The 26,414-nt window shown below is 38.8% G+C and overlaps 1 long non-coding RNA gene across 1 annotated transcript in view; it reads left to right on the top strand.

The window, feature by feature from the left end:
* LOC132106302 (uncharacterized) overlaps window positions 1–17,779 on the top strand; it is a 146,397-nt gene extending 128,618 nt beyond the window's left edge. Inside the window, exons 2-3 of the long non-coding RNA XR_009424105.1 lie at window positions 16,899–16,949; window positions 17,518–17,779. This is a non-coding gene — a long non-coding RNA (uncharacterized LOC132106302). The remainder of the gene's footprint in view (window positions 1–16,898; window positions 16,950–17,517) is intronic.
* The last annotated feature ends 8,635 nt before the right edge of the window (window positions 17,780–26,414 follow it).

Here is a 26,414-nt window from a genome sequence, read left to right as displayed (position 1 = left end):
CAATTGACACTGAGGCCGAGCTTCTCGAGGTGATCGAGTAAAACGGCTCTGTGGTCCATGAGCTCCGCTCATGATCGGGCCAGAACCAGCCAGTCGTCCAAATAATTCAGCACTCGTGTGCCTCTGAGTCTAAGAGGAGCGAGCGCTGCATCCATGCACCTCGTAAACGTACGAGGAGCTACGGACAAGCCGAATGGCAGGACTGCAAACTGGTATGCCTGGCCCTCGAAGGCGAATCTCAAATATCGCCTGTGGTTTGACGCTATCTGTATTTGAAAATACGCGTCCTTCAGATCTATTGACATGAACCAGTCCCCTCTGCGAATCTGCGCGAGGAGCTTCCTGGTCGTGAGCATTTTGAAGCTGCGTTTCATCAATGCCTGTTCAGCTGTCTTAGATCCAGTATGGGCCGGAGACCCCCGTCTCTCTTGGGCACCAGAAAGTATCTGCTGTACAGCCCCCCCTCGCTTTGAGACACAGGCTCTACAGCCCCTTTGCTCAACAGTTTTGATATTTCGGCCCGAAGTATGTGTGCTACTTCTGTTTTGACCGTAGTTTTGACGCGCGCTGAAAAGCACGGTGGGCGTCGAGAAAACTGTAGCGTGTAGCCTCTCTTTATAATGCCTAGCACCCAATCCGAAACCCCTGGAAGCACTGACCATGCATCTGCATGAATGGCTAAGGGCTGGATGCGAAACGCGCTCTGTTGACTGGGCAACGGCGGCGCTCGAGTGTGCTGCGCATCTGAGGCGGGGAGCGCGCTGATCACAGCGGGCAGATCGCTCTTCCTCGACCCCGTTCCGGCGCTTAACCGACTGGAGGGAGGCTGAGCGGGTCCCGTGGGACTCGATATATCTGCGAGTAACCGTGGGCTGCATGTGTGCACTTTTACCACTTTAAACTCGCTGTCTGCCTGTGCAGAATGTACGTGCACGGGCCTCGTTTTTACAGAAGCCCCGCGCCGTATGTGACATAGTGTATGTGGGCACTGGGAAGTGGGCACGTTTACTATGCGGCGCGCTCGACCGATCTGTGTCGATCTTATGTGCGCTAGCCCTGTGTGCAGGGCTGTGCTTATATGTGGAGATGGGCACTGGGTAGTGGGCATCGTCACTGCATTTATAGCACCATCGGCCGTGGCCGGACGAGCATGCACGGGTTTCGTTTTTACAGAAACCACATGACGCGTGTGACATAGTAATTGTGGGCACTGAGGGGTGGGCACGTTTACTATGCAGTGTGCGCGACCGACTTGAGTCGACATTATGGGCGCAGGCCCTGTGTGCAGGGCTGTGCTTACATGTGGAGATGGGCACTGAGGAGTGGGCATCGTCACTACATTTATAGCACCATCGGCCATGGCCGGACGAACGTGCACGGGTTTCGTTTTTACAGAAACCACATGACGCGTGTGACATAGTGATTGTGGGCACTGAGGAGTGGGCACGTCTACTATGTAGTGCGCGTGATCGACTTGAGTCGCTTTTATAGGCGCGAGCCCTGTGTGAAGGGCTGTGCTTATATGCGGAGATGGGCACTGAGCAGTGGGCATCGTCACTACATTTATAGCACCATCGGCCGTGGCCGGGACACCAGAAATTACACCTTTTTCGGGAAATATCTGGGTAGCCGTGATAACGGTTTTCTATGCAGGCAAGCGGGCAACCGTACAGGCTTGCGCATTGCAAACAACGCTGAAATAGTCACAATCTCTGGAAACTGAAACAGCGGCGCGCTTAGGTGAGAGCCCGGCCGCAGCGGAACTCGTACACTGGCGCTTCGATGAAGCAGCCATCGTGTGTAGTGCCGACGCAGCGTCATGCAGCATGCGTAGATGGCTTTCCCAGGATGGCTTCGGGGCTCCCGGCCTCACCGTAATCCTCTGCCGCGGTCCCCGCGGCGCGGGGCGACGGCCAGTAGAACGAGAACGGGGGTCTCGAGCTGCGTTGCTGAAGCTGTTGTGATAACGGCTTTTGTGTGCAGGCAAGCGGGCAACTGTGCAGGCTTGCGCATTGCAGAAAACGCTGAGACAGTCACAATTCCTGGAACTGAAACAGCGGCGCGCTTGGGTGAGAGCTCGGCCACAGCGGAACTCGTACACCTGCGCTTCGATGAAGCAGCCATCGTTAGTAGCGCCGACGCAGCGTCACACAGGAGGCTTTAGATGGCAACACCGCTTTTGCCGCCGTCCAGCAGAGGGCGGACAAAGGTGCGTCGCTATCGCCTGTTCCACCGGCGGAAGTGAGTGGTAGTTCCTGTTTTTAGCATCATCAGTGTGGAGAATGCTAGTGAGACAGACGAACGAGTTCGTGCTGAATATGGAGCGTTCCAAGCCTTCGCCACCTCTTCGTGAAGCTCAGGAAGAAATGAGGCGGGCTTTGAGAAGTACGCTCATCCGAAAGGGAAATACCATCCAGCCGGGAACGAGAGGGGGGGGCGCTGGTGCAAACCACTCGCGGCCGAGACTCATCGCGGCCAACACGAGCATTCGCCCCGGCTCCTTCTCGATGTCAGCTCGTCTGCTGGGCTTCTGAGCAGAAGGCGCGAGATCCTCGGAGCTCGCCCAGCCCTCACTGCCCGAAGCTAGCAGAGAGCGCGTGTCCTCTTCCCCCGACGCGGCCCTGAGATCGACTTCCTCGGACGACGCGCCGGCAAACAGCGGGCGCTGCCCACCGGGAAGCGATGCAATGAGCAAGCCAATGAGCGAACGAGCCGTCTCGCCTATGGCTGTGTACTGCTGCAAATGCGCTTTACAAAAATACAAAATTAAGGATAATTTTTTGCTTCATTATTTCGTGAAAAGAGACTTTTCCCGTAGCGTCTTAGCTAAGACGCAGTACGAGAGAGCTCTCGTAAGAGAACCTGAATATTTATTTGTACATTTTTACACACACAAATTTATTCAATGTTAAAATCTTTGTTTAATTTAATGGATATTTGCTGAATAAAAAAAAAAAAAAGACCCCACACTTTTTGGCGATCAACAATGGTAGTAATACATTTATTACACATTAGTTAACAGCTAATTAACCATTTATAAAGCATTGGTCCTAAATATTATATTCAGGAATCCTTTCTTTAATTTAAAAAAAATTTTTTTTAATATGATAATAGAATATAGAATCATTAGACTTCAGAGACAGTACTATATTGGTGGAATAAGATGCATTTCCCCTGTAAAGAGTTTTGTTTGCAGTGGGTTTGTCTGTCATCTTATATAATAAATTGCTGTCAGAGATTATTGTTGGCAGTTTATAGACAGAAACCTGATCATTATTGAGTCTGAATATGAGAACTCATGATTCATTGAATGTGTAGACACAGTAGATGCTGTTTTGAGTTAGATTCACTTGATTTGTATACATCGTCACCCGAACACACATACACACACACACACACGATATGAAAACCTGATCTCTATTTTGTCATGTCTGTCCGGCATCCAACCTCTTCTGCAATATGAAAAACTTGTTTATTTTGGGTTTTGGATTGAGGGACCCCAGGAACTGATCTCTAAATATCCCATCAGTGAGTGTCTGACCATGATATGCTTCTATTGGCCCGGGGCATGACCCATCACACACACGACAGGCCCAAACATGGTGACGTAGCCCAGCTACATGTCTGGTCCCCCGGCTTAGTCTTTTTCAATCATGGGGGGTTTGTATAAAATGTCGGCTAATGCAGTGTGTGCTGGCGCCAGAGCAGTGTGTGTGTGAACACATGAGTGTGTGTTTCAGTGGGTACGGTCGATAATGTGTTTATATAACATCCTTCACATTCCTACACTAAGAGCCTTTCCATTCTCCCACACTCCTTCAACTTAGCAAGACTCCATTCTCAAATGACACACACACACACACACACACACACACACACACACACTTCATCATTACATCAACCAAATACACACAGCCTCATTGCTATGGTACTTCTTAGTATATACACAGGACTGTAATGTTGTATAGCTCACACTTTTATTGTATATGCACTTGTGTATCGTCCAGAATGTAGTAAAATCTGTGTTGGCTCAAGAGGTGAAGACCGCTTGTTTTGTTTTTGAATCCATCCGTTGTTCACTACATCGGTCTTTGTCATATTCTTCCTTTCTGCAACCTATCATCATCACCATTTCAGACAGTTCAGAATGCTTTTGTTATATCTGTCTGGTTTTTGGTCACATAAACCACTTCATAGAAAATGAAAAATAAATGAAATTAAATGTATGATGTTGCATGGGAAAAAGAGAAAGGTCAAATTGCAGTATTAACATTTAACACAGGATTCTTGAAATATCACATACCAAGGTACTTGAGCTAACATCTGGTTGTGTTTGTTTTTATAAATGTTGGAAATTTTAGAAGAACTACCTGAGACGAAGCTGATACAAAGTTCGGCAACAAACTACATTTTCGGTAAAATCAATACAATACAATAAAATAAAATACTGAATGAATGCGTCACTGGCAAAATTCACTGTTATGATTCTAAGGTGGTTTCCAGGGTGTTTTTGACAATTTGATCAATAATAATAATAATAATAATGGGGATTGCCCAACAGAATGCTGGTTAATAGTTATTGACCGCTGCAGAACTCTTGTCAGTGAGTCGGAGTCATCATATTGAGTTTGACTGTTTATTGCACAAGATTTGTCCATATACAGTCATGGCCAAAAGTTTTGGCAGTAACATAAATTTTGTGTTTTGCAAAGTTTGCTGCTTCAGTATTTGTAGATTATTTTCCCACATGTTTCTGTGGTATACTGAAAAACAATGACAAGCATATCATACGTTTTAAAGGCTTTTATTGGCAAAAAAAATATAATGAGTCAGTATTTACAGTGCTGACCCTTGTTCTTCATAACCTCTGCAATTCTCTCTGGCATGCTGGATATTAGCTTCTGGGCCAAATCCTCACTGATGGCGATCCATTCTTGCCTTATTAGTACTCAGAGTTGATCACAATTTGTGGGCTTCTGCTTTTCCACTCGCCTTTTGAGGACTGGCCACATGTTCTCTATGGGAGTTGCCTGGCCACGGATCCAAAATTTTAATGTAATGATTTTCAAGCCACTTCATAACTCTTGCTTTGTGATATGGTACAGAATGCACGGATCATCATCAAGTTGCTCATGGATCGTTGGAAGAAGTCACTCTAATAGAAGATTTTGATACCATTCTTTATTCATGGCAGTATTTTGGGCAGAATTATGAGAGAGCCCGCCCCATTGGTTGAAAAGCAACTCCACACATGGATGATCTCAGGATGCGTCACAGGACTCATGGTAGCATTCACCTTTTCTTCTCTGAAGAATCGATTTTCCAGATGTCCCAAACAGTAAGAAGGGAGTTTCATCAGAGAAAATAACTCTGCACCAGTCTTTTGCTGTCCAAACCTTGTACTTCCTGCAGAATGTCTGTCTGTACTTGATGGTTTTCTTGGAGAGAAGTGGCTTCTTTGCTGCCCTTCTTGACACCAGGCCGTTGTCCAAAAGTCTTGGCCTCACTGTGCTTGCAGATGCTTTCACCCCAACCTGCTGCCATTCCTGAGCAAGATCTGCACTGCTGGGGACACAATTCTGTCTTGGCACTTGCTGGACACTCTGGGAGTGCTGGACACTCCTGAAGACTTCTTCACTGCAGTCGAACCTCTCTCCTTGAAGTTCTTGATGATCCGGTAAATGCTTCTTTCAGGTGCAGTATCTTTTGTAGCAATTTCTTTGCATGTGAGGCCATTTTGATGCAAAGCATTGATGGCTGCACATGTTTCTTTGGAGGTAACCATTTCTAACACAATGACCACAAGGGGTTCTTCCCTCCTTTTATAGCAATCAGTCTGCTCTTACAATCTAATTAGTATGAAAGAGATATTACCCAACTAGTACTCCAGTACCTATGATTAGTCAAAAAAGAGAATTATTATAACATTTTTTTTTAAGTTAACAATAACATCAACCAACCAACCAAATAAATTAAATATTAAAAGTTAAAATATATATATATATATATAATATATATATTACAGTATTAATATTTTTTTTAAAAAAGTATAATAATAATAATAATAATAAGGATTTGTGGATTCTTTTAGACCCCCCTTAAAAGAGCAACTTTTGAGTGTGCATTTTGAGCAAATTTTGTATAGTGCGACAAACTTAAATGTACTCCTTACATTTGATGAAAAAATGCAATTTTATTTATTTAATGCATTTTAATGCAAAATGATTCAGATACACACACAACAAACTCAGGATCACATAATGTATAATACAGCCTTCTTTGCCGGATCTTTGCAGAAGGTACAATACCACATACTCACTGCCAGGTGCATCAAGCTGCGAGTGTCTGCGCAGCGTCAGCATGCGTTTCTCTGTGCTATGGAGAGGGTCCACTCTCTGCTGTGTGCTGGAGAGAAGGAAGAAGCTCTTTGTGGCAATGCCAGCATTCGACACCGCCCGCATCCTGCCAACGTTTCTGCGCCATCTTGCCAGGGTTCCGCTTTCCTTTTCCAAAACGCTGCCCCATCTGTTGCTTTGCAATGGAGGTCTTGCTCTCTTTTATTCACTCAATTTCAATCCCACACTCTCAGTCTCTGGCAAGAGGGAAATCTTTGCTCCATTCTGGTTCTATGGTGGCATGGCAGTCAATGCTGACCCCATCTTAGCACTTTCTGGTCTTTAGCCACAACAGAGCAGGAGCCATCTTGGATCCTTGGCAGAGACACAAAAGTTTTTCTTTTTTTCAGCATCTCAGGGTAAATTTTTTATTTTATGTGGAAAAACACAATCTAGGCTTCTGTAACTGAATCTTTTCCGTTTAGTAGTGATTCATTTACCCAGAATTGCTGGTTTTAGTGAACCAGCTCAAAACACTGATTTGTCAGCTCTATTTTCACACTCAATTGAGTCATCTGTAGTTAGGATAACTTTTTTTAGGATACAAGACTGTGTGTCATAAAAACAAACAAAAAAATAAAAATTTTAACAGGAGTTTGAACTTTGTGATGCTGTTTGCAAATATTCAGTTGACTATTGTTTTGGGGAAGACGCAATCATGGAATAGGTTGGTAAGGATGTAACCTATGATGATAGTTGGCTAATGATGCTTATGGAAACGGAGACCAGACCATTTCTTGGGAAGTCGTGGCCTAATGGTTAGAGAGTTTGACTCCTAACCCTAGGGTTGTGGGTTCGAGTCTCAGGCTGGCTATACCACGACTGAGATGCTCTTGAGCAAGGCACCAAACCCCCAACTGCTCCCCAGGCACCGCAGCATAAATGGCTGCCCACTGCTCCGGGTGTGTGTGTGTGCGTGTGTGTGTGTGTGTGTGTGTGTGTGCGTGCACTTTGGATGGGTTAAATGCAGAGCACGAATTCTGAGTATGGGTCACCATACTTGGCTGAATGTCACATCACTTTTTCACTTTTTTCAGTCAGATTTGCTTGCTAAACTACCATAGTATGATGCATTGTTGAAGAAATGAATTAGCTAGTCATGATTGTCTTCCAAAACATTAGTAACTTTGCCACACAACGTCATTTAAATCACATTGGTTTAACAGTTTAGAACTCTCTTTGATTGTCACAAAGTTGTAGTCATAAATTGTCAATTAATTTGATCGATATCCAATTAAAGTCAGATTATTACAGTAAAGAATAAACATGGAATCTAACAACTACTTTTTATTGTTTTTGTTCTCCATTTTTTAATTATTTTTAATTTTTTTATTAGAGTTTGTTTGATCATCTGTTGATGTTCTATCGTAGGTTCCTTCTTACATCATACTACAGGATTCCAGAGCACATGCAAGATCCAATAATGTTTATTTAAATGTGTAGATAGATGGAATTACAGATTGATTTTACTGCATGTTAGCTTGCTTATATTGTATAAGAGCATGTTATATTAAAGTCCACGTCGTATTATTGAGAAACTATGCTTATAACAATGTAGCCAGTAGGGTTGGTGACTGAAACCCGGGACCGATACCTATGTATTTCCTGCTGTGAAGAGAGAATTGAAGATGAACACCGAGCCGAGCCAGATAACGAACAATAGACTTACTCGTTCACGAGTCAAGAACCGGTTGCATCCGTTTTCGGATCACCAGTAGTTCTTTCGGACAGTTCGATTCAATAAACCGGTTGAAGAAAACTGTTCACCGGTTCTTTTGCGCTCAACGTAATGGCGTCATTGGCGATGATTGCCCTTGATTCAAGCCTTCGGTTTACCTGGGCTCATAACATTAGCACAGAATCAGTTCAGAATCAATCACCAAAAGAATCAGTTTGGTTCAGACGCTATGTGTGTCGGTCTGCTTCACGCTGAATCACACATGCGCAGTATCATCAGCTCCTCGGTTCTCAAATCGGACGCGTCTGACAGAAACGGTTCTTGACTCGTGAACGAGTCATTATCTGGCTCGACTCGATGTTCATCTTCAGTTCTCTCTTCACAGCAGTTCAGTCAGTGTACTGTTTGAGTACATGAATTACTCCGGGATTTTGGTTTGTTATAACTCAGAGGGAGTGTCAGCCACATTAAAAAAGTTAACAGCTTAAGTCATTTGTGGATTAATGCGTATTGGAGACGTGAACCGTTTAAAACGATTCAGTTCAATTTGGTGAACTGGTTCAAAAAGATCCGGTTACATCGAATGATTCGTTCGCGAACCTGATATGACAAACTGCTTTGTTTTGAACTCTCTCTCACAACAGACACGGAAGATAAGACAATGCTGAATAAAGTCGTAGTTTTTGCTATTTTTGGACCAAAATGTATTTTTGATTCTTCAAAAAATTCTAACTGACCCTCTGATGTCACATGGACTACTTTGATGATGTTTTTCTTACATTTCTGGACATGGACAGTATACCGTACACAGTTTCAATGGAGGGACTGAGCGCTCGGACTAAATCTAAAATATCTTAAACTGTGTTCCGAAGATACATGGAGGTCTTACTGGTTTGGAATGACATGAGGGTGAGTTATTAATGACATAATTTAGATTTTTGGGTGAACTATCCCTTTTGGAGATGGATTCTCAGGCTAAACATGGCCAAAGTTGTAAAAAATAATTTAGAAGAATGACTGAGAATTTCTGTGCCGAAAATCTTACTTCCGGGTTGGTAAAAGTTTCGGCTGTTTTTTTTTTCTATCGTGGATCTAATGACGTAGACGAGATCAGAAGTCCTTATTTGAGCATTCGGCAGCGCTGCATAGGATTTGTTCGAGAATTCCTCCAAATAAGTGCATTTTTGGATGTGAGGGAAAATTTACCGTGTTCAGCTTCCCCATGAACCCAGCGTTACATGAACAGTGGATGCAGTTTGTTTTTCCAGGGCAGCAATGGAGTGTAGCAAGTGTATGCTCTGATCATTTGAGTGATGAATGTTTTATAAACAAGACCCAAGTCGACGCTGGATTTGCACATCATTTGCTATTAAAACATGGAGCTGTCCCTGTGATAAAAGACCCCATTCATGTAAGTACAATTGCATCAGATTTCTGTATTTTGTTGGAAATCAGCACATAAGTGAATATATGTTAATGGAAACGACACGAAACATCAGTATTATAGCTCCGCTCACGGCACGCCTCCAGGAGCTCTGCTTTTTCCGGAAAGAGTCAGAAAGCTGAATTTTTCTTTTATAAATATGATAAAACTAAAGACTTTTTGGATATACCGTATGAAGGATGCAGTACTACTCTATAGGTACTCAAGATTAACATGAGATGAAATGAGGTGAAATGTGTATGTTATGTACCCTTTAAATGAAAACAATCTGCAAACTAAGTTGTTAATAAAAAAAGTGCATGATAAATAAAAATATTGTCTCTCAAAAGAAAGAGTCGATTCTGAATTGCCTAATCGAGCCATCATATTTTCGAATATTTTGCCTGTTACCAGTATATGTCACTGGGTAACACATTTACATCAAGTTGAGAAGATGCTGTGTTCAAGGATACTACAGAAATACAATTTGAACCTTTTGTTATGTGCATGTCATTTGATCTAATTGGCCTTTATCTTTGTTGGCTTCTAATCTACTTAATTTGGACTAACAAGCTCTCCGAACCACAACCTGTTAGTACGATTGATATGTTTACATTTTCAGTTGAGTGTTCAAAATTTTTTTTGTGTCGTATACCTTGTGCAGTTTTAGGTTTCCAGGTAAAGCACAATTATATGGTCGTACTGAAGTAGTTCTGTTAATTCGCTGTGAGCTTACTATTTCCTAAGTATGTGTGGATTAATGTAGACGTGATAATGTGAAATTGCTATTTATTTTGCTGGACTGGCAGTTATTGGGTTAATGCGGCAGAGGTTAGGTTAGGCTGGTGCTCCTGTGATACAGCTGTTCTGTGTTCTGAATAAAAGTTAAGACAGAACGTCTCCTGTCTGTTGGCTTTTAACCACCCAATTCATTAAACCATTCATTCATTGTTTTTGCTTTCCGAACAAATAGCAGTCAGTTGTGGGAACAAAGGGCTGATGAAGTTAGAGAGAAGTGTAGAAAGGGTCAGGATTGTTCACTCTCAGATACACTCTAATCCTACCAATCCACAGCAGGGTTTCGACAGAAAACTGGGTGCCAGTGTGCCAACCAAATCGACTTTTCATTCCCCTCTCTGATGTCTCAACAGCACTTCCCCGGATCAGTATTTCACCTGTCACATGCACAAATACACACACACACAGATCCCTTCGCTCTATTGTACATGCGTTTTGTACAAACATCTCTCACACACACTCCTGTCGGTGTTCCTTTCGCCCATAATGAGGTCTTATTAAGCTCCTCTGGTACTGAGAATGGAAGTTGTCACCGGGACGCAGGTAAGCCAGCCGCCACAAAGGCCGATGTCTGACGCTAAACAAACGGCTGACATCACTCGCAGCTCTGCTCAGCCTCTGTGCCAGAATGAGCGTCACTTCAGGTATTTCTGCCTCGCATTTATCGTACGTCAAGGAAATGTTTTGAGCCGCCGCAAAAACGGAGTGAGAATATAAAGGTATTTATTAGAAATCTGTTTATTTTATTATTCTGACACTATATCTTATTGTCACCTTGACATGCTTAAAATTCCTGTCAGCGCTGGAGTCAGGCCCACTGAAATGACGGCGGATGGATATGTTTACCTTTCCCCGAGCGTGTGGGATGAATAACCTGCGAAGGGAAAGGTGCCTTATTAAATTTGATGAGGAGAAAAGTGTCTTAACGTTTTAATCAGAGACAGAGTGTATTTGTGCGCCACTATCAGCTTCGTTACAGATGCCTCTGTATCCCACGACACACTCGTTGCACCGATAACCAGGCTTCTGCGTGTGTGTGCATACATTTTTATTTAGTTTTTGTATGGAATGATGATTGTGGGGTTATTGAATCAATGTACGTGTCACAATGAGAAAAACGTGTCAGTCAGGATGATGGGTTTGTAGAAGGATGTTGTGAATATATTCTACAATATTCTAAACCCAATTTTGATTCTCATTGTGCCTAAGCGGGTAAAGTATGGCTTTGATTTGCACATTTGGATAAATCTAAGGCAATTACAGATTTAGACATAACTTTGAATTTCATATATATATGTGTGTGTGTGTGTGTGTGTGTGTGTGCACTCAATCAATCAATCAATAAAAACAGACACTATCATGAGGAGAACCAAAACACAATTTGTGGATATTGCAAGAGCACTTTGGAGTAACTAGTTAGTTGGGTAACTAGTTTAACATAAAAATACAAATATGTAATAAAACAACAACAATACTACTACTACTAACCCTTTTATAGGATTTATTAGTAATTTTAAGTGTACGTTTGTGCATTTTAAAATAAATAATAAAAAAGATATTGTCATGATGAGAAACAAAACACAATTTGTGGATATGACAATACGAGGTAACTAGTTATTTAGGTAACTAGTGAAGCTATATAATAATATTAATTAAAATAATAATAATAAATAATAATAAAAAAGTAATAATAATAATAATAATAAAGATTTATTGGTACTTTTTTAGTATACATTTAGGCATTAACATCGGATGATTGATTTATTTTATTTCACCTATTAAAATGTATGTAACATAATTTAAATAATCTGTGCAATAGAGTATTCAGAAAATTCAAAGATATTAAATACAAAATTAACATGATTTTGAAGTTCGCAGTCTATAGTGGCAAACTATTCCCCTCAAGGACCTTACAGTTAAAACTTAAGTGTAGTTGAATTAATAATAAAAAAATGTGCTGATGAATTGTGCATCATAGGAACAGGAACGTGGACTAACAAACCTTGGCAAACTACAGTAAAAAACAAAACAAAAACAAACACATTAGCTTGTATAAACTGGTGGCTCCATTATTTGACTGAATGTCTTGGCATAATCAAACTTTGCTAGTTTACTTTTGCACTGTTGATCACACCAGCAAACTTTTAATTCTTATTCCCCTTGTATGAAAGTGTATTGGAAGCATACGTTCACCAACACAGACATGTAAAAATGTGGTCCAGTTGTCTTAATGTAAAACGGAGGAATTGACTGCCCACAAACTTCTCTTTATCTCAGGAAAACTTAAACTCCTAAAGATGGAAAATGAGAAATCACACTTACACACCCGTTTGACGCGCACACTTATATCTGTGAGATGCAGCGGTCAGAATTGTGTGTATGGTATATAAAAGATTAAAGTGTGTGTATGAGGTAATGCATTGCCATTGTCAGAAAGAAATCCGGCAGGGCGGCCCACCACTATCAGCTCTGAGATGAGAGAAGTCCTTAATCCTACACACACACACATACATTTACATCTGCAAACAACAAACAATAAGCCCACATAATTCATACAGAGAACGACAGGAGGAGAGAGGAAGAGGAGGAACGGAACTCTATTTTTCCTGCTTCTGTCAGAGATTTACAGTTGAAGACTTTAACTTGTGGTGTGCTATCACACACTTTGTGTTTGTGTTTGTGTGTGTGTGTGTGTGTGTGTGTGTTTTGTAATGGGGGGAATCACTCTCTGTTATCCCCTTGGGAACAGAAACGTCAGAGCACTGAAAATAAACAGTGTAAACATTCAACTTCATAAATCCAGTTAGAACACTGTCTTTGTTGTAGGTGCCATTTTTGTTTAAATCAGATTTGTACTAGATTTGTACATTTTATAGAAGAAAATATGAGTGGTTTTTGCCCATTCAAAACTTGCTGCCAAAATGCTAAGGTGCTTACTTATTTTTTATTTATTTTTTTATTTATTTCTTCTTATTTGTTATTGTTGTTGTTGTTTAATAATGTATTGGAATGTTGCTTTAAAAAAAAAAAGAAAAAAAAATCAGCAGCCATTACTTTGTCTTCATTTTAATAATTAGTGCTATAGAGAAACATTATTTATTATAATTAATGGTGAAAACAGTTGCTCTTAATATTTTGCATTTAAATAGAAAGTTAATAAGAACTGAAAAATTTTACTGTTACTTTAGAATGCATCTTTGTTAAATAAAAATGAGTAGTATTCATATCATAAGAAGAAAAAGAAGAAAAATACTTACAGATTCCAAACATCTGAACAGTAGTGTATTTAATGAATATTATTAACATAGTCAAATGAAGCAATCATACATTATTAAATTACTTTTTAAATTGACAGTAATGTAGACCTTATTTATAAATTTTTTGTAATAATAATAATAATAAATGTAATTGCACATTTACATATAACTGCAACTTTTAAATTGAGCGAAATAAACTCAAACAAACAAACAAACAAACACACAAACAGCTACAATAACAACAACAATAATAATACTACAAATAATATTTTGAAATAATATTAATGATAATAATGATTTTCTTTATTTCTTGCCAAATTATTTTTTTTATTCATTTACGGACTTGAATTTATCTTGGGAGCAACCACTAAAGTTTCGACTGCATTTTAAGACAGATTTGACATGAAGAAGCGCTTTAACTGTAGCTCAAAAATCCATATAAAGCAGTCTACACACACGTGACCTCACATTAGCCAAATTCTATATTAACACACCACATCACGACATGCCTAATTACAGACTTTCATGACTAAAATTGTATTTAGATAATTCTTTTGACAAATTTACTCATCATTCAATCCAGATTTTCTTTTCTTTTTTTTCTCACGTTGGACCGTTTGCTGATAAATTGTGCTTAATTTGCTTACTTAGCTTGACCTGCGGAAAACTGCATTGCAACTGGTGAAAACCGAGATCTGATCAATAAGCCTTATCACGTCATGTCATATGATATGTACCGTAATGTATCCACCTGAAATAGAGTATAAAGCACATATATGCTTCACACATTTGCCACACAGAGCACTCACACTCAGATAAGAATGAAAGACATGAGTGCATCACACACACACACAAATACACAGAAACGATAAGACTTCTTTAAACACATCTTGTAGATAAATGCACATACACAGTTATATGGACACACCATCAGTATTAATGGTCTTTCCATTTGGTGTGGGCCTTTGTGTGTATGCGTGTGTAATTTTAATTCCCATTCCAGAGTCCTAACTCGACATTTCTCTAATTAAAATGTCACTAGGCAGATGATTAGAACTAGCTTCTGAAGTATGAGCCTACGTTACTGTGTGTCTGATTATCAGCGTGTTAGTTGGATTGATCAATGTGAATGTATTTAGATGTAATTGAATTGAATACTAATGTCTTTTTAGTGCACCACATGTGGGCTGCGTCTGATGTCGTTTGGCAAAAGAACACACACTGTGGGCAGTTGGTGCCTGCCTAATTCTTTAGGTGAAATACATTTTTTTGCAAGAACAATAACAATGACGCTTTCCCACGTGTATCGTTTTCAAACCAGTTCCATTTTCCTCTGAATGGAATACACTGGTAGTTTGAATCTGTCAATCAGAAGATGCTAGCACAATTTTGATTGGCTGTGAACTGCATTGGCTGTGTTATCCTACCGTCGCCTGAAAAAACTCAACCTCAGGTCGAGTGTATCTTGAAATGGCAATTGGGAATTTCTAGCTGTCACAGGTGAATGGTGATTGTTCTACCATTATGGTTTTTTTTTTTTTTTTAAATCACAGTTTGTTTCGTTCATCCTCAAGTTTTGGGGTGTGGAAATGTCTCCACAATAACAGACTGTTGTGTAAAACTTTTTTTTAACGATCACAGTTTGTTACGTTCATTACGTTTTGGGGCGTGGAAAAATCGCCAACGTAACAGACCGTTGTGTAAAACTCTCGGATGTATTTTAAAGATTCTATGCTGCAAACTTTCAATATTTCACATACTTTTGGAAATCCAGCGTTTAGGTGATCCTGATAAGCACTTGCGTAACAGTTGTAAACGCGACTGCTTTCTGCTTTCGTGAGGGGGTTTGGCGTCACAGCATCTTTGTTTCCAGGCAAATATTAAAGAACGCGACACACATGCCAACTGGAAATCCAGTATAATTCAACCTGTCCGACGATGACTATAAAATTCCTGAAGTGTTTTCCCTATAGTGTGCCTTATGCATCACACGTTTAGCCAACGGTCCGTGGGCGTGATGTCTGAGACTACGGTTAGCTTAACACAGTACACATACCAAGTATTTTTATTATATAATAAAGAAAAAGAAAACAGATAGAATAGAAAAAGAATAGAGAAAGCTAGTGTTAGAGGCATTTTTTGCTTTTGTTAATTGTAAAACAAATTAAAAAAACTAAATAGAATACAAAAAGATTAGTAAAGCTAGTGTTAGTTTTTTTTTAAAGGATAGAATTAAAATAGAGAGTGCTAGAGTTAGAGGGTCAAATAAAGATGGAAGAGATGTGTTTTTAGCCAATTCTTGAAGATTATCTTTAAGACTGCTTGGATTGAGTTGGGCAGGTCATTCCACAAGGAGGGAACATTTAATTTAATTTAATTTTTAAAATTTGATCAAACTGTGCAAATAATTCAATCATTGTATATTGTAAACATGATAGAGTGTTTACTATGTGTATAAAATGAACAAGATAACTTATAGGAGATTCACCTCTTTTGGCCCGAAATAACACGCGTGCGTGCACACACTCACACACACTCACACACACACACACACACACACATACACACATATATATACTTGGGGTAACTGCTATTATGTATTTTATTTTAATTAAATGTAGCTTTTTTGTAAAAATATTTTATGATATTTGCTTTAGGGTGTCTTTGATACTGTATGTACGTACGGAAATATACGTTAAATGCAAAATAATTTATGCATACAATAAGTGCAACGTATCAGATTATTCATTATAATTTTTAGCACATAGTTAAAGATACTTAAGGGACTGTTATTTTTACTTATAACTGTAAATGATTTATCATTTATTCACAACTGGCAATACATCCAAAGCTGTTGCTAGTGTCCTTCTCAACCACTTGTAGAAAAACATATTATTATTTAGAACTGTGTTCATTTATTTTTTATTTTTTTAATAATGACATACAGCATTTTAGGACTAATTTAATGCCAGAAATGCATTAATAAGTGTGAAAATCCAATCACTCTCTTGTTTTGACTTCTCCCGCTACTTAGCCTACTCAAGATGGAGACATACTATTTAATTCAGCTTAAAACGGCAATTTATTCACACAATTCAGCATAGATTGCAAACATGAAAAGATGATTATTATCGAGTAAAAAATATTAAGTGGATTATTCAAAACGATCAGTGGATGAACGCAGAGATAATTGAATATTAAGTACAATGACTGATAAAGACACAGATTAACTGGCTTTCAAATTATACATTTGAACTGCGGTGTTCTGTACATTGTTTTTTTTTTCATAGTAAAGTATATTATAAAATAACTAGGCAGCATTTCTCATTTCTCACTGCTGACACCAGGTTGACCATCAAATGACTGGGGTGTCATGACCGTTGTGGAATGATAGTTATGTGAGTTTCTACATGACTGACATGAGGGGGATGAGGGTGTATATGTGTTAAAATACTTTGTGACGTGTCTTTAACAGGACAAGCTGTCACGGGTTTTGGGTGTGTTTGGCAAACTGACATGAAGCACATGTTTGAACTTTCACTGTCACACATCTTCAGTACTTTACCCAAATGTCTGTCATTCCTGCTGCACACGGGGTTACAATAAGGTGATCTCTTCACTGTTACTCCACTACATGTAATAAGGTTATATACATGTGTGTGTGTGTATATATATGTTTATATATATATATATATATATATATATATATATATATATATATATATATATATATATATATATATATATATATGTATATATATGTATGTATGTATGTATATATATATATATGTATGTATGTATGTATGTATGTATGTATGTATATATATATATATATATATATATATGTATGTATATATATATATAATGTATGTATGTATAATTACTTAACATTATACTGTACATGTATTAGATTGATTAAACTCATTGACACAAGGGTGGTTTTTTTTTGCTATTTTTATCAAACAGAAGGAAATGTTGGGAGGAATGGGGTCAGGAAATGACGCAAACCGAACTCGAACTTTTGTCACCTGTAAGAGGACAATGGTTCCTGTCAGACTTGTCAGTGCATGCACACTTACCAATACAATTTATGTTTTAACCCCCATATACTCTTAAGATTTACTGACTTTGTTTGTACTGCCACAGATTCAAACAATTTCTGTTAAATAATGATCATTTTGAAATTAACAACTTATTTTCCCAATCAGGTTAATTAAAGGTTTATTTTCATTTATGTATTCCTCATACCCAATCAACATAAACTATTTATTCTTTAACCAAATATGACTGAAATGTGACTGTTTTACAGCATAATGTTGTTTCAGTTTGAAGTAAATTTGTACAAAAAAAAAAAAAACCCGGACAGATACAGTTATTTTGTCACCTATATCAGCGGTCCCCAACCCCCGGCCGCGGACCGGTACCAGTCCGTGCATCATTTGGTACCGGGCTGCACAAGAAAGAATAAATAACTTACATTAAAGCTGCAGTCGGTAACTTTTGGCGCTCGCGTCTGGCGGAAGAACATTGTAGCCGGAGCTACTTCTCTCTGTTTACATCTATGGCGAGTCACGCAGGTACTGTGCTACTCTGCAGCGTTGCCGACCCCAACCAGACTAAAATAGTCAGAAAATAAACACTTATTATAAGGGTACCATAGTGATTCAGGAAAAGACAAAAACACGGTTTGGGAAAATAGATTCATGATGTACTCGCTAATTATATATATTTTTTACATTTTCGACACAAAACAACACTGGCACAACCCTGCGCTGATTGGACCAGTAGAGCCGGGCGCGGTGGATTTTTGCGGTATCTTATATTTTTAAGGCATGTTTAAATGTCACAGAGTCAGTGAGCGTTAGGGGCAGAGATGATGTTATTCATGTTATGTTGTTGGCGTGATGTTATGAGGATGCTGCTAATAAAGTTGCATAAGAATACACAGTGGATTCATATTAATTACTATATTTCAAATATACCACAGTTTTTATGCCAGTCGTATCATTTTATTTTGTTGTATTTATCCGTCACACATAAAAGCCCGGTCCGTGAAAATATTGTCTGACATTAAACCGGTTCTTGGCGCTAAAAAGGTTGGGGACCGCTGACCTATATGCATTTCTGTCTTCCTTGAAACACTTAAGTTATTTATAGCCAAGTATCAAATCTGTTTTATTCTGTACATTGAAAGGTGACCATAAGACATTTTGCTACCCCTCTCCTTTGGTGTCCACACAAAATAAAGTCACAGTTTCAGAACGACATGTATCAATGGGGGTGGGGGGAACTATATTTATTCCCTAAGGCATTCCTCAGGGCTCTGTATCTGGCCCGCTTAGATTCCATCTGGTCATTGTTAAAATAAACATTAATTCACTTTTATTTTAATTTTCTTTTACCTAAATAGTGTTCGTTGTACATAGTAACACTGAAAGTAAGTATTTTCAAGTTAAGTTCGTCACCAAGTAAGAAATAAATCATTATTATTTTATTTTATTTTTTTGCCAGTTTTGTAAAAACAAATGTGTGGCCTGTCTCTGTGTTCTGTTTCCTCTTTTTTTTTTAAATATTGTATTTTGTGACCTTTCCATGTGAGAGATAAAGAGAAAGGGGGAGGGGGATACAGAGAATAAAGAAGTGTCAGAGCCTAGCGGAATAGCACAAAAAAATAAACATTTTAGCTCAAAGGATAAAAAATCTGCAGCTTAGAAGAACTAAGTCGATAGGGGAGGGGGGATAAGCCATGTAAATATTCTTCTGTTTACCTGTCTGCGAGTCGCAAATTAATCACTCACACACACACACACACACACACACACACACACACACACACACACACACACACACACACACACACACACACAGTCTGTTTACCTGTCTGCACAGCCTACATTAATCATGGGGGTGTATGGAACAGCTTCACTGTAAACAGTTCTAAGCGCTACCAGTTGGCACCGTTTTGTTTTGGATAGGATATGAAATGAGTGATGAGACCTGAACACTGCACTGAGGGGCTGCCAGCCATGATGGAGGGTCGCGGGACACTAGGGTGCGCGTGTGTGTGTTGTGTCTGTCTTCAGATATCAGTCATTGACTCCCTACTACCCTTGAGTTCAAAAGTAATGAGCACTGAGTGTATAAGGTGTGTCTAGCTGTGTGTATTTGTGCCATGTGAAACTTTCCAGAAGAAATGTAATTGCTTTTAGCTTAGGAGAGCTTAATGGATGTCTCATTTATGTTTCATTTAACTATCAACGTTGTCTTAGATTTTACACCTTAAATTTCTTGGGAGAAATAAGTGTATACACAAATGAAAAAATTATTGACATACATTAGGATAATAAATATAATGTACTTTACAATTTTATCACAAATATACTACTAAGAATACATAATAAAAACATTTTAATGTTATTTTGTTTGTAATTCCTTCAAGATAATAATGAGATCTTCTTTGCGACTTTTCTTTCCAGTAGGTTTTCATTTCAGTTGGTATGGTAAGAAATGTGTGTGTTTAAGGGAAAATTAACTGAAATAAAATTAAAGCTGAAATATGGAAATAAGTCACAGAGGGCCAAGGTAGTTAGTTCTGCTTCTTTGCTTTATAAGATTCTTACCTGCTGATTATTTTCCATTTAAATCATTGAATTTGGTTCGGCTTAAATATGCTTTCTTATGTAGGGGTCTGGATTACCGCTCAACAAATCTTTGCAAGGGGGGCATCTTAACTCGGCTCATTATCATATCATTTCTCCTACCTGCCTCGTTAATTTCTCCTTTATGGGGAGAATGGTTTAATTTAATATATTCTGCGCGTTTAATCATAAGTCGCATGTACTTGCAGCTGTGGAAGCGCAGGATGGATCACAGGCCTTTTGATTTTTACAAATCCAACATCCCTCCTTGGCTTCAGTGGTGCTCATGAAAGAAAGATGCTCCAAAATCAGAGAAAGAAAGATAGAGAGAGCTGAATAAGACAGGTAAAGGTACAAGTATATCACTCTTTCAAACCTTTTTTTTAAATGGCGACAGGCACACATAATCACCTCTTCTTTTAAATTTTTTGAGAGAACATGCAACTTCAGAATCTTACATTACAGAAATGGTTTGTTTGTCAGTCCAATCCATCCACATTACGCTCCATTTCACTATTAATCCAGATCATGCATTCCATCTTCAGATTGGAAGTTTTAAGTATATATAAAGATTCTCTATTTGCTTGCTAAATTAAATTGGATTTACTTTTGTCATTGTACGAAAAAAGTTAACATTATTTTGCATTCATTAAGTCATAAGTGGTAAGTACTGTATACATGTTTATCACCATAATTTCTTTCCAGTTTTTACAAACAACAAGAGTGAGACAGTATTAATGTCAAATTCTGCAAATGTGAACTCTTTTGCACACTTTTTCCTTTGAGGATTTCATGGAGTAATGCTTGTTTGAAAACCCTCCTCTCTAGATGATCTTTTCACTGAGAAAAAAATCAAGTTTCCTTCACACTCGCTCAAAATATTATGTTCATCCACATTTATCCACACAACCTCATTGTCATGAGCAATGGCATTTAATTCCGCTAATAACATTTCCACGCAGGTTCATTATTAGCGCGGATGTCGGGGGAAGTTTCTCGGGTGAAGTTCGTGAATTCCCAGGTCAGCACTTACATTAATGAGAGCATCGTCGAGGGCTTTCTGAGGAGTGTTTTTTTTTTTTTTGCTAATTCCTCTCAAACTGTGACCTGTAACGTGTCTTCAACCCTCCTGTTTGAAATAGAGGCTTTTAACGCTTAGTGCATGTGATAGATGGAGCTTAGTAGGAAAAAAAAGACACTTTTAAAGAATGCAGATGATTAGTTTGACGAGTTGAAGAGTGGGAAAAGAAGCGTTCTGTGCTCTCATTGTGTTTCAATAACTTTAAAAAGAAACTAATCCAGTGTACTCTAATTGCATGCCACCTCCCAGATGGGGACCTCTCTTCTCCAGATTCATTGTGGCACAGAATACTGCAGCAACCTCTAAGGATCCTGCTTGCAGTATTCCTGTAGATCCCATAATGAGTTTTTAAAATATATAATAGTGCTCTATTAGAGATTCTAAAACCCTAAAAAAGAGGTTTGTCTTTGCAGGCATCAGATATTAACATTGACGCTGGATTAAGGTTTCATTTCGTCGTCCCCGTCCATTATTCGGCCCAGTCTGCAATCTGGCAGAGTGATGGGAACTTTTAATTAAACTGCAGTAATTATGGTGGAAATCTCCCATGGAAAAGAAAGACTCCAAATTCATTTCATCTGACTAATTATCAGCCACATCCCGATGTCTGCGGTGTACAAGTTCGAAGCGGCCATCTGAGACGCCAACGGCGAGATTGGGCAAGAGAGGTCAGACAATAAGAGGCCCAAAGTTCTTTGTGTAACAAAGTCGTCGGTTCGCTGTCTTCATTAGATCTTTCGGTTCTAGCTAACACAATGAATGCAATCATCTCTTCCTGCGGTGTGGAAATGAATATCGTGAGTTGCCTTGAATTCGACTGAGGAACAATCACACGGAGGAGATAGCGCTGTTGATTTTGCAACCGTGGCTGAGCGAGTCAGTGAATCAGAATGTTTGCTGACTCCGCCGAGAAAAGGACGCATGGGACACTTACTTTTCCATCTCAACCTCAACCTCCCCCTCTCTCTCTCTCGCTTTCGTTTCCTAGGTTTAGGGGGCGAAAAGTAATATAGGAATCGCTTTAGGCGGAAAAGAGCATTGCTATTTAGGCTTAGAGGCTCAATCAGTCTGGCTGGAATGATGGTGATGGTGAGTTACCATTAGGCTGACCTGATTAGGGCCGACTTAGGCACTGCAGTCATATGTGCCATTTCCCTGATAGTGCTGGAATCTGGATTTCCCGCTTGGCTGCGTCCGTACGGCTAAACTCAGCCAAGCGCGGTGTCTCTGAGCACGTAGAGCGGGAAGGTAATTCTCATTTCAGCCCAGTGCTCCGCACACTCGACAGAATCTCACACTGTGGAAACCCGGCATGGAGGGAAATATGACGTTTTGGCGATTTCACAGAACTTTGGTGTAATGTTCAGGCCGACATAAATAATATTGTGTTGGGGAAGTTATCTAGAAGGATGTTAAGAACGTTTACCTCTTAATACACTTCAAAGGCATCCACTTTATGCCCGTAAACTGATGTTCATTCTGTGTTTCTGGGACTGGATGAAGTTAGACAGATAGATAAAATTAATACAGTTTTCAGAACACACCCATTTCCACTAATCAACACAATCCAATGTATTTATGCTCCAAACTCATGCCACTGGACAAAGTCCACTTTCTGTTTTCTAATTGGCTGACAAGATCTGGCCACCATATGTATGTACATATGTTACAGAATCTGTTTCAGTAATAATAGTCAGATAGTAATTTTAAAGTATAAACAGTATTAAAAAAATGCTTATATTGAGCTGTGGTGGTCATGCTAAATTAAATTAAATTAAATTTATGCATTTAGCAGATGCTTTTATCCAAAGCGACTTACAGTGCATTCAGGCTATCAATTTTTACCTATCATGCTATTTATCATGCTATGCTATTTTCCTATTTATGCTACAAATGTGAGTTCGAATCTGGCTGGCAACATTTATTTCCCAAACCCGTTTTAACCTCTTTGCTCCATCATTTCCATTATATTAGTTTGCCATTATGAATAAAAGTGACCAAAATAAACAGAATTTTTAATATTCTGAGGTATAGGAATTGCCACTGTGATGGTAAGCAGCCTGGCTTTTTTCATGTATTTCCATGTCATCGTAATGCTCTGAGTTGTTGTTTATTAGTTCAAATCAAGAGATCTCTGATATGATATATCTTGATATGATTCAAGTACCTACGTAAAGGGAAAGCTCACCCAAAAAAAAAATATAATAAAAAAAATAAAAAACCTGTCATTAATTACTCACCCTCATGTTCTTCCAAACCTGCAAGACCTTTGTTCATCTTCGGAACACAAATTAAGATATTTTTGATAACTGAGAGCTTTCTAGGAGCTATGGAACTACCACGATCAAGGCCCAGAAACATTGTAAGGACAACATTATTGCCATTCACGAGAGTACCACGATGCATGCGTCACAGAATGTATTCTTGTCGTTGTCCTCACTATCTTTCTGGGCCTTGATTATTGTAGTACCATTGCTTTTTATGCAGGATCAGAAAGCTCTCGAATTTCATCAAAAATATCTTAATTTGTGTTCTGAAGATGAACGAAGGTCTTATGGATTTAGAATGACACAAGGGTGAGTAATTAATGACAGAATTTTAATTTTGGGGGTAACTATCCCTTTAAGTGTAAACATGAGTTATCATTCATGTACTGTATTTTATAGTTTCAAATCCCTAACCTAAATAATAGTAACAGCCCCATTAGCATTATCAAAGACTAGCTGAGGAACGTGCTAAATATAAGAAAATGTACATTCTTTTATTTCATTTGTTCAGCATTAGCTGAAGTTTAGGCATGTTTTCTGAAATACAGTTGCACAATGTGTGTTTGTGAAAATTCCAGTGGTTTCATTACATACAGTGTGTCTCATTTTCAGACCTGCTTCAGCATGATGGACCCACGTTTCCACTGGCATGTTTCGCTCTCTCTCTTTCTTTGTTTCTCTCTTTCTTTCTCACAGTAGATAGTGTAATGTCTAGTTGGGCACGGAGCCCAGTTCTGCAGCAGCGATGCGTCCTGTACTGACACACGGTTACAGTTCCTCATTCAGCGCGTCCAATCCTCATTTCAGCATTATTTCATCACCTCTGTGTGTGTGAGAGCATTTAACTGCGGATGGTGACTACAGGTTTCTACCGATGAATCAGCATGAACACAATTGCTCTCTCTCTTTCGTGTTCTATTCTCCTGTTCTGTACATCTGTCATCAAGCTTCACCCACCCTCTGAGCTGTCACTCCAGAACAGGATGCCCATTTAGGTTGGACACAATTATACACTTGTGTGTGTGTGTGTGTGTGTGTGTAGCCCATGCATGCCGTAAGACAACGAGCAGGGACCTGGGCCAGTCGGAAATGTGATCTGCCCCATCGGCCGCCCCCTCCCGTTCCGGGTCTGCCCGTCTGGGAGAAAGGAACAGTGGGAATTCTGTGTGGCTTTGGGCAGCCGAAGCCTCTTCCCAACAATTACCTTCAATTAGGGGAGCACAGTGGCGCGCAGGCAGAGAAAGGGACCCCATTAGGGGCCAGGCCGGGCGACTGGAGTCAAGCCAGTCCTACTGTCCCCCTCTGCTCACTTACACTGCCCTGGGGCTAGGGTTACACCACACACTCACCCTGTCTCTCCACCCCTACCTGAATATCTAGCTGCTTCTGTCTTCCTGGTCACCCTGATCATCTTCTTTTTCTGATAAGGTTGTTCACTAGGGAAGAGATGAGCTAGAAAAATAAAAACCTTGGTCATATCCAATTTACTTATTTTAGATAAGTAAATTACTTATTCTCTTTTTTAGATTTGTTAATCATGTAAAGGTTTCAAGGTTTCTTGCTCCAGAAGTACTTAAAAAAATCCATAAAACAGTTTGTTTTAGAAGTACAGGCATTGCAAACCCATTTGGTAGACTAGTATTCATTCTAACATTCATTTGGCAAAAATACAGTCAAAGTGTACAGATAGATACTGTATAGTTGATATATTTGTGTGAGCAAGTGTGAAATTGTTTTTATAAGAAGGTGTAAAATGTGTTTTGCAACTTTTTCTTTTTCTTTTATAAATAAACATAATTTGAACAATCACTGAATTAGGAATAACAGACATATGGAGACTTTCTGACAGTCTCAAGAAAAAAAAAACAACACATTTTTTTTTCCTATAATATATATATATATATATATATATATATATATATATATATATATATATATATATATATATATATATATATATTTTTTTTTTTTTATTATTATTTTATATATTTGCTTGTTTTATTGTATGGTTATTGAGTTGACAAAAAACAACTGAAAAAAATAATAATTATTATTTTGTTTTTTTTGTAATTCTTAAGTTTTAATAATTTAAATTAATTACATTAATAATGTGATTAAGTATTGAACATTTGGATTTCTTTTTTTCCCCAACATCCTACACTTATCATTTTTAATAATCTTATTATTTAATAATCTTCTTCTTTTGTCATTCAGGGGTAATATCTGGGCTACTTCCTCCTTTTTATTCCACTGTGACTGGCAGGACAAAGTTCCTGAAAACTGAGTAGGCATCTTTGATTCATAAAAGTGGCGGCCGTATGCGATGTAATGTTATTAGGATTTCAAAATGAGTTATTTTGGAGCATTAATTTAAATAAGTATTGTATTTAAACTGGTGGAGGACATTTTAAGCAGTTAAAAAACAAACAAACAAACAAAAAAAACATGTTTTTACCCCTTTACTATACAATGTTTGTCAAAAGATATGAGCTCTCTGTTTGCCACACCACCCACCTTCATCATATTGTGCTTTACCAGGAAAGAGAATCGATCAAGACTGTCATGCATCTGTTTTTATTGTTAATGCATGAGTAATTCAGATGACTCTCACCTGTGCATTTATTCATTTAAGATTTATGAACGATTGCATTGTGTAACACCAACACACTCAATATATTATGAGGTCAGTGAAACTGACGGCCAATAAATCAGACTGACACCTCACTCTTAGTTTCCAAATCTCATACTCATACTCTGAAAAGAGAAAAGTGGCTCTTTCAGCAATCCTGACTTTCATTAAATGGACATCTCAAGACAATCTGTCTTCAAGAAAACGTCCCACAGTGTTTTCCAAACACACTTGTCTTAAGAAAAACC

Source organism: Carassius carassius, chromosome 26 (genome assembly GCF_963082965.1).
Source record: "Carassius carassius chromosome 26, fCarCar2.1, whole genome shotgun sequence".
Classification (NCBI taxonomy): domain Eukaryota; kingdom Metazoa; phylum Chordata; class Actinopteri; order Cypriniformes; family Cyprinidae; genus Carassius; species Carassius carassius.
This window is presented reverse-complemented; position numbering and strand designations above follow the sequence as displayed.